At 43.6% G+C, this 17,203-nt stretch overlaps 1 protein-coding gene across 2 annotated transcripts in view; it reads left to right on the forward strand.

Annotated features, from left to right (window-relative positions):
- ROR1 (receptor tyrosine kinase like orphan receptor 1) overlaps positions 1-17,203 on the forward strand; it is a 402,684-nt gene that overhangs the window by 327,491 nt on the left and 57,990 nt on the right. The window lies entirely within an intron of this gene.

Raw genomic sequence — 17,203 nt, forward strand, 5'->3', positions numbered from 1 at the left:
CATATTATACACTGAAACTAATATAACACTGGATGTTAATTATACTTCAGTTTTTTAAAAAAAGTAATTTTTTTAAAGGCAAAGTTAGCCTGCATTAGGGTGCAAAATCAGAAATTGCTGGGGTTTTTAAAAATATAATTGCCATTTCAATACTTTTTAAGTGTAGTTATCAAATTAAGTCTGCTTAAAAATGATTGGTAGTCAATGCATTTTTCAAGGCTTTGATAAATGTTTAAGAATTATTTTTACTTACTACACTAATTGAATGTAAAGTGACTTTCACATGAGTACTTTTATAAATAGTATGTTTGCATAAGTGAATCTTTGTCTTCTGGATTATTGTGTATACTGCTAGTTTTTCCTATATTACTGAAAATATGGGCTTTAGTCCTGCCAACATTTGAATTAACACAGACTCCAAATTAGTTGGGTCTTACCTTACCAGAAAATTAAGGTTCAGCTATAAAGAGGGGAAGGAAAAACATGTATTGAGCACCCATCATGTGCCAGGCATTGGACTAGGACAGTGGTTCTCAAGCAGAGGTGCATTTGTCCCCCCAGAGGACACTTAACAATGTCTAGAGACATTTTTGGTTATGACAGCTGCAGGGACACTGTTTGGCATCTAGCAGGTGGAGGCCAGGGATCCTGCCTAACAGACCCTGCGATGCACAGCACAGCCCCCCACAGCAGAGAATGAGCCAACACAAAACATCAGTGGCGGAACTAGGCTACTTATCGATGTCATCCCGTAGACTTCCTTCTGCCCTTCCTTACAAAACCCTCAGTCTTGTGAGTTGCATATTAAAGATGAAGAAGCTGAGGCTCAGCAGAGGGTGGGAACTTACTCAAGATCCTGCAACTAGTAAATGCAAGAGCCAGTGTCCATTTGCACACCCTGTCCCTTGTAGCTGGTCATCTGGACTATGCCCAGCTATCTTCCTGAGGGTAGTTTTCCATCTCTTCTTGTAATTATTTTTTTTTTATTTTTTTTTTAAAGATTTTATTTATTTGTCAGAAAGAGAGAGGGAGAAAGCACATAAGCAGGCAGAGAGGCAGGCGGAGGCAGAGAGAGAGGCAGGCTCCCTGCTGAGCAAGGAGCCCGATGTGGGGCTCGATCCCAGGACCCCAGGATCATGACCTGAGCCGAAGGCAGCGGCTTAACCCACTGAGCCACCCAGGCGTCCCAATCTTCTTGTAATTATTTTTACTTAAAGCCATGTGTGTTGGGATTCGCAAGGACAATGCTGATGAGTAAAGAAGGAAAATCATCAGTATGAAGTCCTACAAGTCTTGGCCCTGCATAGATAATCAGTTCTTGGGTACAGTCCTTTGTGACACCTGCTTTTCTTCTGTTTTCTAGCTATGGCTTTTTCTTTCCTTTTTTTTTTTTCCCTGCCTCACACCTTTGTGCATGTGCTTTGCAGTCTGTCGGTCTCTCCCTCCAGAGTCCCTGCCCTGCCACTAAGGAGGAACATGCAGGTGACAAGTCATTGCTGCCTCGTGAACTTCCCTTTCCTCATCTGAAATGGGGATGATGCAGCTGTCACACGGTTGTTGAAATGCTCATGTGAGAAGAAGAATAGCGCTGCCGTTTATTTATTTATTTATTTATTTATTTATTAAGATTTTATTTATTTATTTGAGAGAGAGAGAGGTCACAAGTAGGCAGAGAGGCAGGCAGAGGGAGAGGAGGAAGCAGGCTCCCTGCTGAGCAGAGAGCCTGATGCGGGGCTCGATCCCAGGAGCCTGAGATCATGACCTGAGCCGAAGGCAGAGGCTTAACCCACTGAGCCACCCAGGCACCCAGCGCTGCCGTTTATTACATGTGTGTTATATTATGTGGTTTGCATGCGTTATCTCGTTTAATTTTTAGAATGACTTTTACAAGTAGATGTTGTTCCCATTTTACCCATGAGGAAGGTGAGGCACAGAAAAGGTATGTCATTTGCTTGAGCACAGCTGGTCAGTAAAAAGCAGAGCCCATGTTTGAACTTGAGGTCTGGTTGAAAGGCATAGTCCCTCTCAACCACATCTGTCAAGCAGTTAGTCAAATGTGAAAATTATCACCAGCAGTGATAACTAGTTGAGAAACTAGTTCAGATTCGATTAGAAAGGTTAGACAGCCTTTGTGCGCTCCAGAGTTTATCACCGAGTGCTTCAGTTTTATCACTGAGATAATCTTTGGAAGGTGCCTATTCTATTTGACTTTTGTGTTTTCTCAACGTTAAAGCAGGGATCTAGGGGTCTTTTTTTTCTTTTTTGAAAGTCTGGTTTGGTTAATACATTTTCAGAACACGCTTTAAAGTGCCAGCAAATTAAGTCCTTTGATTGATTTGTACAGACTTTTTTTTATCGATTCACTTTTTAAGTTTCTATTTTAAGGCCTCCACTTAGGGCTGATTACAATAACCCATGTTTATAAATATAATCGTACTAGGCCTCACCTCTGAGGTATTTTCAAATGTGGTCTCACTTGCTGTATGACTAAGTAAAATAATCATTCATCAAGCAGAGGTAGGGGAGAGAAAGAGCCTATTTCTCTAGCCACCTCTGTGTTCTGAGAGAGCCAGCCATAAATATTCAGCAGGGTCAAAATTTGGCCCTGTGCTAAATAATAATCATTTTAATGGTAAGGAAATGACATGTTTAATTATATTATATAGTTATACAAATTTTTGTTTTGATTTGAGCATCATACTTTAGCCATTTGTTGTTTTTGTTTTTACTCACTTGTTAGCTCTAAGTGCTAGTTCACAAAACATGTGGTCTAGCAAAATCTCAAATAACCAGATGTGTTCGGCTGCTTGGCTCACCACTTCCAGGATAGAGGTGAGGGATGTGAGCAGAAGCCAGCAATGAGAATCACTTTGGGGCTCCTGAGCCCTGAGCAAGACATGTTGAGTGAGCCTTTACTCCACTCTACACACACACAGACACACACACACACCCCAATACCACATTTTAAAACAAAAAAAGTAACTGGATATTGATCACTAGTGACAGCGATCAGTAATAATAGGGAAGAATCAGGGAGCAGAGGTCCAAGGGACATCCTGTATCCTGGGGTTTACGAATACAGGGGGAGAGGAGGAAGTGGTTTAGCAACTAGTTTCAACAAGCTTCTGTTACATGGGATCACAAGCATCCCTTGGGGGACGTGACCCCACCCTAGTCCTACTGAATCCAATGTCTAGAAGAACTGGGGGAAGTGAATTTTTCAAAGGGTCTTAGGGATCTGGGATCTTCCCTAGACCTGCTGAATCAGAATCTTTAGGGTTGAGGCCAGGGTATAGACATAGGGAAGAAACTCCAGGGCTAATTCCAAAATAAAGCCCTGCTTTAGAGGAAGCTCAGGGTCACCCTCATCCCTTATTCTCTTTGGGGGGATGGTACTCTCCTCTAGCCGCAGCCCCATGTTTCTCGAAGTCTGGTGGGCAGCCCATAGATAGCTTGTGAGAAATGAACATCTCTGGATCCCACCCTGGACTTCTGAGTCAGATCCCCAGGAGCACTTCCTGACCGTCTGCACCATTGGCCCGTCCTCTTAGGGTATCCAAAGTGTATGCTCTCTCGGAGAAGTCGTGCCCAGGATTTCCCTGAGCTTTGTCAGCACCTTGGTGGGGTGGGATGGGCGGGGAATATGTGGTCTTTTTTGGGCTTTTGACCTCCAAGGGTCTTACTCTGACCCTGCAAGCTGATAAAACTCAGACCCTATATATATATCACTCATGTACCACTCATGTCCATACTTAAAACGGGTTTCCATCTACTACCACCAAATAATATTTCTGAGTAGCATTTAGCATATGGGCTGCAATTTGCAAATCATTAGAGCCTTTGATCCGGGCAGGCCCCGCCCAAAGACCCGGAGGGATTTGTTCAATTTTAAGCACTAAAAGTAATCACTGTAAGCACTTACCACTTGTAGGTCTGAGGCATACTGTGTTTAGGAACCGATCTACCTTATGTTACTGGCCCAAAAGGTTGGTTCGTAATCACTACAGGCCTACATTCCTTAGGATGCCCTTTGGTAAAGAAAATCAAGCCAGCTGCAGGAGCTCTGAGTCACGTGACTCTCCCAGCTGCAGAATGATTGTGTTGTTTAACATCTTCCTGTGTTTCTCTTTTGCCCTCAGGATAAGTACAGACACCTTTCTTAGATGCGTAAAGACACTCTTAATCTGCCCCATCCTGCTTTGCCCCTCTAGCCTAGTCTGCCCCCATCCCCACCCCGGACCCCTCTATGGATCAGAACCCTGAATGACTGTTCAGTTGTCCCTCACTCAGCAGTCTCGTGCGGGCTGCTCTTGCCGTCTGAAACATTCTCACTGCTGCTGTTCCCCTTCAGCTCTCTATTTAGACACCACTTCCTCTGGGAAACCTTCACATCACTCCCCTCCCCCGCCAGTTCAAGGTCACATGCCCTCTTCTGCACTCCCCAGGCTCCCCTCTTTGTCCCCTTTGCATAGGATTGTCTGCTCCCTGAGGGCAAGTTTTCTTCATTTATATATATATACAATGGGCACATACAAATGCTTAATTGTTTGTGGAATGAATGTATGACTGAGTAGCTGTGATTAGAATCAGTGTGTAAATCTAAACTCCAAAGCAATGAAGGCCGCTCACTTTCCTCCTATGCCGGTTCTAAAATCCACCTATTATCCTCTTACCCATATTGTCCATTTTAACCAGATTTTATTATGTAGATAGATGATAATGTGGGAAGAAAGAACACCAGAGGTAAATACTACTTCCTCCATTTGACATTGAGGAACCTAAGGGTCAGAGATGGCAAGTAACTTTCCCAAGGTCACACAGCCTATGAGATGTAGAGCTGGGATTTGAATAGAGGTCTCTCTGACTTTGAACCCCAAGGGCAGGCAACTAGGGAGTATCATAGCTGGGATTAGAACTCAGGTCTTCTAACTCCCATGCCCATGTTTCTTCTTGTTTCCTACCTGAAAAGGATAACTAATGAGGGTTGTTTTTGTTTTCAATTTCAAGGTTAGTGCTAATGCAATTAAAGCGTATCTTAATGGAAAATCATGTAGTGTTCATTGGCTACATATTCTCTTTCTCCTTGTGAGGGTTAAACTTTGGCGTTCCTCATTTCATCAGATAAGAAACAAAGGCAAGAACGTTTGAACACTCTCACAAGCTCCTCAGAAGTACCATGTATTTTGGAAGCAGAATATAGGATAGTTCCGGAGGGGGCCAAGAGTAGATAAGGGTTAAGGGAGTATGTTCAGAGCAGTGGGGTAAAGACCTTTAACTTGAAACAATTTTTAAAAGATCCTCTCAGACTGTATTTTGTGAGCCAAAGTAATTTCAGGAAAAAGAAGGAAGAAAGGAAAGAAAGAAGAAGAGGAAGGAAGGGAGGGAGGAGGAGAAGGAGGGAGGGAGGGAGGGAGAAAGATGGAAGGGATAGTGGTGCTGTGCTGTTTCAGAAACTTGTTCCAAATCCTCTCTCTTCTATCAGAAATCTTCTGCTGTCCTTCCCCAGCATTCCCTGGGGATTTCCTAAGCAAGAGCATTCTTATGTTTTTACTAAACCTCTCCTATAAGAGAATGTTTTGCTTTTAAGAGCCAGACTTAAGAAAGCAAATCAGTGTAAAACTACATTTGGTTGTAATTTTTGTCAGTGCTGCCCTCTGACAGGATTTGAGGATGCTTCCATTTCTGCCAGGATAATAGCTTTGTTATCTGCTGAGATCTGCAGGAGCTCGACAACACAGGAAATCTGTGTCTCAGCCCCTTGCTCCAAATTTAGCTCATGCATTACCCTAAAATTGGGTTTACATAAGGAAAATTATTTCAGGGCTACTCCAGTTGACTTGTAAGTAAATTTAGCTTCCCCAGGTTCCTACTCCCACCATCTAAACTGATTTCAAAGGCACTTAATAGTTTTGCCACACTTTCCCAAAACACTCAGGAGCACAGATCCCGGACAAGCTGGGCCACAGGCCTGTAGGCCATTGTGAAGCCTTAGGGAATTGTCCTCTAAGCTGGTGACACTCGAGGCCTTGGTACATGTCTGCAGGCCCACAACCGGGCAGCACAGGGCAGGTCAGGGAACCGGGTTCTGAGAAGATAGATGTGAGCTAGTCATTCCACATTTCTGTGCCTCCACTGTAAAATAACAGGGACAAATGAGGCGCCACAAAGAACAGGAAAAGCTAATTAAATTCTTTGACCCCATTAACAGAAAACCTGTGGATTAAAAAGCCGTGATTAAAAGTAACAAAATCGCCCTGTTATTTATTTCTTTATTACCATGTGTCAGATCTGGGTTCACTTTCCACAACTTACACCCTGGTCTACTGTGATGGTTTTTAAGACTTGTTTCCAGTGGTTTACCCAGAGCTCCTCAATCAAAAGTCCTTATATTTCCAAAAACTGGTCATCTTTGCATCAACAACCCCAGAAAATGGTATGGTTCACATGACATACCTTCCCAAGAACGCCAGCGCGGAGCCTTGGGTTCCATCAGGAAGCAGGGGATGTCCCGCATGAGTGGGAGCCTGGCAGAGGATAAAGGGGTTGATCTGATCTTTGGGCCCTCAAGTCAGAGGCCAAGAGCTTGGGAAAGACAGGCCTTTCTACATGGATTGGCCCGCTTGTCACAGTACAGTTACTGAGTGCTCATCATGTGTCATGAATTGTCCTAAGGGCTATTGTGGGTGAGGGCTATTGCATTTATGGAGTCCTCTTAATAATCATACGTAAGAAATAATGGTATTTTCCTCAACTGAAACATAGAAATAAGCTTAAGTTGTACAAGTCACATGGCTAATAAGGGACAGAACTGGGATGCAAATCTATACATGCTATCAGGGTTACTGTATGCTAATGCAAGGAACACTGGAAAGCTCCTAACTGGTAAGTCAGTGGTTTCTTCTCCATGGCCAGTGTGCTCTCTTTGTTGAATGGGATGGTACTGGTTACACTTTCTCATATTTTTTCGCCCTTTCTCTACCTCTCTGAGATTTTTTCACCTGCTCTGCTAATTTCTTTTCCTTTCAACCTCATATTTGTGGACACCCCACAATTTCTGACCCTACCCTTCCAACTTATCCACTATGTAATCTCACCTGTATACCTGGGCGAGCACATCAGTACCTATAGCTTCAACTGCTAGCTCTGTAAGGTTGACTGCAATCTGCCAACCAACTTTGACTCTTCCCAAGCTTGGAGCCTGCATTACCAACTTCCCATGGGACATTGCCCCATAGACAGCCTGCCAGCATTTCCCATTCAGCCTGTCCCATGTTGGCTCAGTTACTTATACACTAGCCAGCACATAATCATGTGGTAAATGTTTAACAGATGAATGAATGCAAAAAAAAATTTTTTTTTTAATTTTAAAGATTTTATTTACTTAAGAGACAGAGAGCACAAGCTGGGAGCGGACAGAGGCAGAGGGAGAGGGACAAGCAGATTCCCCATGGAGGGGGTATAGCTCAGTGGTAGAGCATTTGACTGCAGATTCCCCATGGAGCAGGGAGCCTGGGGTGGGATTTGATCCCAGGACCCTGAGATCACAACCTGAGCCAAAGTCAGACAGTTACCTGACTGAGCCACCCAGGCACCCCATGAATGCAAAATTTAATGAGACAGTGCCAAGTTGCATAGATTTTTATCTTCTAGATTGCTTCTTTCATGTTCCTGAATCCGTATCACTTACCCTGCTCAGTGGTTTCATAGCCTCTTATGTTCCTCTCTGTTCTGATGCCTGTTTTTTCCCTACATTCTGTTATAGTTATTCATGTAAATGTCTCTTCAAAAATATACATACTTTAAGAGCAGAGATTACATTTTTATTCCTCTGTATCCACCAGAGAGCATAACACTGTGCTTTTCACAAAGAGGCATTATTAATGTCTGTTGAAAGAATGAGTCACTTAGTAAAAGTGGACCTAACGCTTAGCAGGTTATGAAGGGCTTTGATAGAAAGTTTTTCTTTTTTTATTCCACAGAGTGCTAATAAGCAGGTAGGAGGTTGGGTCATTAGCCCCATTTTACAGATGAAGAAACTAAAGGTTAATGTGGTAGTTAATGGCCCAGAATCTCACTCCTCAGAAGTCAGTAAGCCAGTGTTACAGTTCCAAATTGGAAGACAGATTAACCCCATCAGGACTTCCTCCCCTCACCCCCTACCCAGTGTAATCAAGAAAAACAAGGGACAAAGAGCAAGAGAAATTTGGGGGGAATGTTGCACAGAAACGATTACCAGTGTGTCCAGTTTAATGTGTTAGATGTCACAACATCTCAAGTTCCATGTGTCTGTTAAGAACCCCCAGCTGAAACTCCGAGGAGTAGCTCACTTTGGAGGAAATCCAGATGCAAGTTCATCTGGGGGAGTTCCAGGTTTTAGTCTCAGATAATAAAAGCACCAAGTTAAAAATATCCAAGGATTTTTCTTTGGGGGTCAGACAGATCTGGGTTGGAGGTGCAGCTTGAACATTTAACAACCCCCTTCCCACCTGCACCTATACTGTGAAGGTACTAACACTATGACTTAGGGACAAGTGCCGATTACAAGGCAGAAAGTTCAAAGTGCTTGGCATGGGGAGGACGATCCATTCTCTTCCTCTTCCTGGGAATTCTGCCTCCATGCATCTAACTTGCTAAGTGTGGGATCACGATCGGTGAACTTGGGCCCCAGATGAGTCTCACCTGTGAGGAGGAGCGAACCAAAAAGACCCAGCTGATGACTGAATCATGAGATGGTGCTGGAAGACGCCGGCTTCTTACACTTGCTGCCCATCTCAGCAACCCGAGGCCACCAGCAACTTGCAACACGACCAACATAGATATAGCTGAGCTGGTCAAGCAGAATTCCTCGAATTCTCCTTGAATATATAGAAATCCTCAGCCAAATACGCCACTTGCCAGACAATGAACACCCCACCGATACTATGGTATGAAATGTTGAGATGCAGAAGAGGAGTTGTTTCTGGAGGAGTGACTGATGGGGGAGGGGCCGCGTTGCTGAGAGTATAGAGGAGCCCGGGCAGGTGTGAAGGATAGAGCTGGCTTCCTCAGAAGGTTAGGACTGGAAGAACACCTGGCCCGTGGCCCTGCCACACCCTTAAAGACAAGGTCGGGGAGACATGCTCCGTCTTTTCTGCTCTGCACGCAGGGCCCAGGTATTGGAAGTGCTGACAGATCAACCAACGAGTGGTTTACAGTGGCGTTAACAAACCTGGCACTTGGCCTTTTCTGATTGACACGGTTCAAACATGTGTCACCTGCCTTTCAACACCACTGAGAAGTGGTGAGTGAGGAGGGGCTCCTAGTGTTGCCCAAGTCACTTCCTGGCAGGGACCATGAACCATGTTCAACCTGCCCCACCTTCCTTTTGCTCAGGTGAGAAAGCCAGGGCTCAGGACATCATCCGAATTTTCCATTAACTAGAATATTCAATTAACCAGAATCATTTGACTTAAATTGTTGTAGTCCGATTTTCGTAAAGTAGGGGTAAGTGAGTCAAAAATAAGTTAGTTTGGATTTTTTTTTTTAAAGGATAAGTGAATATATGCAGCGTTGTATCTGGTACCTTATTCTACTTCTTATTTAACTAGGTGACGTTAAGCAACTTTCTTAAATTCTTATATATGTATGTCTCATCTTACTCCTCTGTATGAGGGGCTGATTAGAACCTACCTCTTAGGGTTGTAATGATAATTAAAGGGGAGAGAGTGTGTATATTACTTAAAAAGTATACATACTTGATAAATACTAGGTATTTTTATTAACATTGCTTTTATTATCTGCCTTTGTTCTCTCTCTCTCTCTTTTCCTGCCTGATACACATCAAGATTGCACAGCTTTGTAAACAGAGGTTGGAATCATGGGCTTAGGCATTGAGAGGACCTGGCTTTGAACTTGGGCAAATTGTTTCATTTCTCTAAGCCTCAGTTTCTGGTCTGTTAAATGGGAGTAATGATAATCCGCCACTTGTGATTATTGTATGGTGCAAATAAGATCGTTTTTCTAAAGAGCTTACCATACACATGCCAACGAATGGTCAATATTATTATGTTTATAATAAGGCTCTCAAAGTACTAGAGAGTAAAAAATCATCAAGGAAAGCAGCTCCTCATTCATTCAACATTTCTTAACATTCATTCAACATTATTTCTTGAGTACTTACTCTATGCCAGACCCAGAGTTTGGCTTGAGGTGGGACACAGATTTATAATGTGCTGAAACAAAGGGAATTGCTTGTGAACTCTCAGTCTCTAAGGAAACAGGCCATCCCACTCCCCCTGCACTTTCAAGTTAATCCCTGCTATTCTGTAGGATCCTTACATTCCAGCCAGAGGATGGTGTGTTTCCTATCTCCTCAGATCAAAAAGTGTTTCTATGAACAGTGATGTCGAACATTACACCGGCTGTATCAAACTTGAAAGGAGGGGGCCGTGGTTTCGTGTCCCAGTTTTTTAACTGTTAGTCCTGGTGAATCTGCACATGGTAGATATAAAGAAGCTTTCAAAAGGCGCAGCTTTACTACTTGGGCGTTTAGATTTCCCGGCTGCATTTTTGGGAAAGCCACATAAAAGAATGCCTTTTCTTTTCTTTTCTTTCTTTTTTTTTTAAAATGAGTACTACCTCAGAAAGTATAGCTCTTTTACAAAAGCAGTGAATATGTCATTCTGAGCACTGTCCAGTTTTACTGATGTCATGATAGTCGTTTTGACTAGTATATGAACCACTCTTAGATAACAAGCATTCTCTGCTTGGCAGGACTTATGTTGAACAAACAAGTAACACGAGTGGTATGTGTGCGTGTGTGTATGTGTGCATGTGTGTTTAAAGTAAAAGACATTTTAAATATATAAACTCCCCTCCCTTCGGCACCAACCTATATGAAGGAGAATACTTGGCTGGGACTCAGAAACTGGCCACTGGCCTCTGTTCTGCCATGACTTTGAGAGGAAGCTGAAGTTCCACCTCCTCCAGGAAGTTTTCCCTGACTACCCCCAGACTCCTGTGGTGTTTTCCTCTGTTGAGTCTATTACACTTAGATTCCATGCAATATGATTTAATGCACTGCCTCTCTTGCTGTTCCGACATTTTATATCTTATCTGTTTAGAAAGACTACATGCTCCCTGAGGGTAGAGGCCAAGTCTAATCTGTCTTTCAAACCCTCTGAGATATTGGACAATACTAGAAAACAAATACGCTCCTCAGCCAACACCTGATTTACTAAAAAGAACAGTGACTAACCAGTGATGTTGAATTATATTCTGCTAAACAGTTTTTTGGTCAAGGAATAGATGGGGAAGTGGGAGAATGGAGGCTCAGCTTGGAGGAAACTACGTGAAGAAAAGGACGTTAGATTTCACGTCAACAGACCTGGTCTTGGGCCCCTCACCTTGCCAGCTGACAGCCAGTGATCCAGTGGAAGCCAGTCATTCTCTTCATTTTCCTCATCTTTAAAACATCTGCCTCTGAGGGTGGTTTTGAGGATCAAATGAGATAATGCGTGGAAAGTGCTTTGTAAGCAGGATCCCACCGTATAACACTATTTTCTAATTCAACTCCAATTTGGTTTGGGTTTTTTTTTTTTTTTTTAAAAAGGGATACTTTTCTTTCCTCAAACCAATGAGGGAGGGAAGAAGTTATACAAGTCACATTTTCCAAATCACTCAGGCCTGTAGGAAAAGTCAGATCTCCCCCAGCAATTGCCCTTCTGTATCCCCTGGCGTCCACAGAGCAGTCTGGTAGACTTCAGGTGGAGTTTTAGGGCCAACTAAAGCATTTTCACAGACACTGCCGTACAAAACCCCAGGGATCCAGGCCTTGCAGAGACAAATCTTCCCATTTCATTGATAAGCAAAGTGATCCAGAGGGTATTTTTTTTTCTTAAGATTTTATTTATTTATTTGACAGAGAGGGATCACAAGTAGGCAGAGAGGCAGGCAGAGAGTTGGGGGGAAGCAGGCTCCCTGCTGAGCAGAGAGCCTGATGCAGGGCTCGATCCCAGGACCCTGAGACCATGACCTGAGCTGAAGGCAGAGGCTCCACCTGCTGAGCCACCCAGGTGCCCCGGATCCAGAGGTTTAAAAAATGCCCCGAGCTCACCCTGACAGGTTTGCCGTCCCTGCCTTCCTCCCTGATATGCTCTGCAGTGCACACGGCCTTCCCGGAGACATTCCTGATCACGGATGTGCTCCCAGTCCGCTTCCTAGTCAGGGGGATCAGTTCACTAGCGTTTCGTCTCCCTAAAAATAATTTAAATATTCAAGGTAAAATTCCATCCTTGGGAATTTAATATTGTATTATAAATGCAAACATGGTGCCCCTGACTTTTCTATATTTTTAGCAACATCGCCAACCATTAGAGGGATCCGATTCTCACCCTCAGTCTGGTGCTTCCCAGATCAGGGGAAAATCCGAGAAGGCTCTTTGAGGCTTGGAGAACTAGGGTTAAGTCTAGCCAGTTCCCAGTGTTGCGGTAAGAGTGAAATGGAATAATGCATAGAAAGCGTTGACTCCTCGATGTGATTCATGGATGAAAGCTGTTGGTATGTCAACTGTTCCCAGCTATGTGAAGTCAGGTAAGATTTATGTCTGAGTAACACGTGAAGGTGCAGCATTTGGACCCGTAAATGTTGTCATGATTTGACAGTGTTAATGAAACACTTCATCGTGCGTCAGCCAGCATCACCTTGACAGGCCTTCTCGGGGTGGTGTAACCCGAGGGCTATTGTGAAAAGGACATTTCACTGAGGCTACGCCATGTTGCCCTGTTTTCCCTTCTTCTTGAAGAACCATTTCAATTAATTTTTTTCGTGCACAGTTCTGACCCCTTAGCCTCCAGGTAGAATGCCGTACGTGCATGACAGGAATTTTGACATTTATTGTGTGTACTTGATGGGAATGTGGTTCCCCTTTTACTGCTTTTCCCAGCCCACTCCCTGTTGGCAGAATTTTTCCGTGAGGCAGTGGAAGCAAAGGTGATTCATACCCCTGTAGTCATATATATATATTTTTTATCCTTATTCCTGATTCTAAACAGCTTCTTAAGAGGGATGGCTAGGGGCCTGGGGTCTTTAGTCTGAGAGTTGGACTGTATCCATGGCACGTGTGTTAAAGGTGGAACCATGGAGTGAGGTGTAGGTCATAGTTTCCTGGCTTTGGAGAACTGGATGCCTGAAACGGCCAAGAAATTATTCAAGGCCATACAGGTGGGGAAGGGCAGAGCTAGAATATGAACCCTGCTGTACATGACACAAAGCCCTTCCTCTTGAACACTGTAGCTCAGTTTCCAAAGACCACTTTTCTTTGACCAGGCCTTCTAGAAACAAAAACATGAAAGTTAAAGGCAAAGCCTTCATGGGGTGAGGTCATGTATTACAGTGGTCCAGTTGGGGAAAGGGGGTATTTTTTTGAGAGACAAAGCCTTCTGTTGCTTCTCAGCTGCCCTCCAAAGAGGTAGTTGTGCTCTGCCCACAAGTAGGGGCCACTCTCTCCTGGGTCTCTGAAGGAGTCTAATGGATGATCATGATTGTTCTTGATGAAACTTCATACCCAGAGAGCAGGACTTTCTCCCCTGGAGAGGACTGTGGAAAGATTGGAACCTGCGCGGGTTGGGGGTAGTCAATGACACGATGGAAGCAGCAGCCTTGGGGAAGAAGGAAGAGGGAAGAACAGGACCAGAGTTGCTAATGAGATTAAAGCAGCGCCATCCAGTAGAAACGTCATGTGAGCCACACATGCAAACATATGTCATTTTACATTTCTCATTTTAAAAAGTAGGAACAGGTGAAATTAATCTTAACAATATATTTTACTTAACCCAGCAGATCCAAAATATTATCATTTCAGTGTGTAATCAATATAAAAAAATATTAATGAGATACTATGCTTTCATGCTTTGGGTACTAGATCTTTGAAGTCAGAGTGTATTTTACACTTACCATGCATCTCAGTTTGGGCTAGCCACATGCAGGTACTCAACAACAGGCAGGTGTGGCTAGCGATTACTATGATGGGCCATATAGGCCTAAAAGCAATAGAAACATTGTAGCTTCCCATCCACCAACACTCACTCTCCCTCACCCCTGCTGCAGTTTTCTGTGTACACTTACACCGGACATACTGGGTATTTCCTTTATTTGTTTATAGTCTACTCTCAGTATTAATTAGGATACAGTGTAGGCTGTTGTAATAGATTAATGAATACATAGAACATAGACACATGGATGGATGGATGGATGGATGGATGGATGGATGGATGGATGGATAGGTAGGTAGGTAGATAGATAGAGATAGATATAGAAATGGCTTAAACAAGATAGAAATTGATTTCTCTCTCATCCAGAGGTTGCTGCCCAGAGCTAGAAGTGTAGCTCTGTTCCCCATGCCCATCCTGAGACCCAGACCCAGTCTATTATTTTTCTGCCAAACTCAACCCATGGCATTTATCTTGTCCTTGATGGCTTCAGCATCTTTATGACCACATTCCCATCAGGAACACACCCTTTCCTTTCTAAGAGCGCAGACCTCTGTTCTTCCTCTCTTCAACCAACCAACCTTCTTTCTTTCCTTCCTTCCTTCCTTCCCTTCCTTCCCTCTCTCCATCCTTCCCTCCCTCCCTCCCTCCTTCTTTCCCTCCCTCTCTCCCCCTCTCTATCCATGGCTCTCCTCTCTCTCCCTCCCACCCTGCCCTTCCTTCCTTCCTTCCTTCCTTTTTTCCTTCCTCTCACTTTCTTTCTGCAAGGACTTGGCTCAAGAGGTGGTACGTGTCACTTACACTCACATCTCTGGCTACGATGTAGGTACATAGCCACATGGAACTCTGGTCTCTGACCAGTTAACAGGGGCAGTTCTATTCAAGATGGAAGAGAAGAGCCCCTGCCACCACCCCCCAGAATGTAAGCTTCATGGGGGCAGGAGTTGGGGGATGTTTTGTTCGCTGCGGTATCATCCGCAGCGGCATACCTAGGGCAGGCAGTGGGATCATCCACCTGGTGGAAAGGAGTATCTTATATGACACTGTTTGAATCATAGTTCCATGATGGTAATAAAAGCAGACTAGCTTAATAGTTGTTTTCATTATCGTTTCTAAATTCTCCACAGATCTTGTACCCTGTGTTGGCTGCATCCATCAAACAGCTCCCCTGCCCCGCACGGGGTATGCCACTGAGTGCTGTTTCTTAGAATTGGGGCCGACACATAGTAAGCACTCAGTACTGCAGCATGAATGGTTACAACTACTGCTGTATCTCTTCCTGCTACTCCCTCCTTACCAGGTAGTAGCCCTTATGATAGAGATATAGATCAGGCACTCAATTAATCCCTGTTGAATCAAGGAACCAATAAACTTCATCAAAGGTGTCTCCCTTGGCCACCCTCGCCTGCACTTAGACTCCAGATGGGAGTTTTCTGTTCGATTCTTTTCTTTTCATCTGAATAGCAGAGGCTAAGACTGGAAAGACAGACAGGCTCCAGTCTGTGAGCTGCCTTATGCATCAGGTTAAGCAACTTGCACTGTGTCATAAAAACAGCAGGGGACGGGAAATGCAGTTTACCCAACTGGAGCTTAGTGGAAGATGTGATTTGGTAATGTGAGAATAGAGGAGAAGGAACTAATTGGCATTTTCTCTGCAAACCTGGCTTCAGCTTTCTAAGCATGGGCATTTCCTGGTCTTCTTCAGCCATTTCTGAGGACACTCTTCATTTGCCATCTCAGTCCATGTGTTCCCTCCAGTTCGCCATTTTGATAAGTATAATTTTTCACTCATTCACTTCTATATCCCTCCACTGTCAATAGCCATGTACTAGATACCTTAAATATATGCACTCCTTTAAGACAGGGGCTCTGTCTTTCCCCCACGGGTAGGGTGTCTGGCCCCTGGTAGGCTGTCAGTAAGTAAATATGTTTTCTGGATGACTGCCATGTGCCAGGATACTGGAGATGGGAGGTGAAGGGGGAACTTGAAGAGCATACCTGTCTAGTAGAGGACACAGCGTATCCTTCAAGCATTTGAAGAACATCCTCCTGTTCCCTCAGGTCTTCCTCCCTAGTCACCTCTCTGGCTCCTTCAACCATTCCTCTTGTGGTTGAGTTTAGTTCTCTTCACCATCCTGGAATGATGGTGTATGCGTATGGGTCTGGTGCCCAGAGTGGAGCCTGATGCTCTAGCTGAACTTGACCAGTATAGAGGAAGATGGCTCCTCCCTCATTTCAGAATACATTCCAACTCTTGAATGTCCCAGCCTCAATCAGCCTTTCTGGAAGCTTCCTACCCTCTCTCACCAGTAGAATATGCCATCCGCATGTACCCTAGGGAGCCTCACCTTCCTTGACATCTCTCCACACATCATCTCTCTGCAGATTTACTTAAGCTCTGCCAATTTGGAAAGGAAACTAGATATCAGTGGAATGAAACACATTATAAATGTGGTTATTAGGCTACTGCTATTCTTTGCAAATATTCTAAGCTCAGAGCTTGGCAACTATAATCAAGGAACAAGATATCTGACACTCTTCATTAAAGGGCATTGCACCCTGTTGTACTGTTGCGAATTTCCTTGATTTTATTTATTTTGGTGTTCAGTGGATTGGGGCTTTGGTTTTACCATGCTAGACTTAGGAGATTCTGATGATCCTTGTAATCACTGTGCTTGTCATGACATGAAGCCGACTTAGAAAAACCAAATTAGTCACTTACTAACTATGTGATCTAGGACAAGTCAGTCAGCCTCTGAAAATTGGTTTCTTCACCTAACAAGAATAATAATAGCAACAGTAGAATGAACAGAGAAAATGTACCAAATGTGCAAGCAGTTTACATGATAACTAATACAAATGTTTTATAAACATGAACATATGAAGAAGCTGTTCAACTTCACTGAGGATAAAAATGAGATACAGTCTTAAAAAGTGATAAGACATAGTAGTTACCTTGCAGGTACTTGTTAGCAGTGAGAGCAGGGAAACAGACACTGTCCGATATGGATGGTGGAAATAGATATCATAACAATTTTCTTAGAAGACTCTTTAAAAATTATCTAAAAACCTTGAAGCTATGCATACCTTTGGCCTAGAAAATAATTCCACTCGTTGTTTTTTGCCTGGGGAAATAACCATAGATGTATATAAAGATTCATACACAGGGATATTCATCTCAACATTTTTTTTTTTTATAGAGTGAGGGGGGAGGGGTAGAGAGGAGGGAGAGAGAG

Source organism: Lontra canadensis, unplaced genomic scaffold (assembly GCF_010015895.1).
Source record: "Lontra canadensis isolate GAN:19392208 unplaced genomic scaffold, GSC_riverotter_1.0 scaffold158, whole genome shotgun sequence".
Classification (NCBI taxonomy): domain Eukaryota; kingdom Metazoa; phylum Chordata; class Mammalia; order Carnivora; family Mustelidae; genus Lontra; species Lontra canadensis.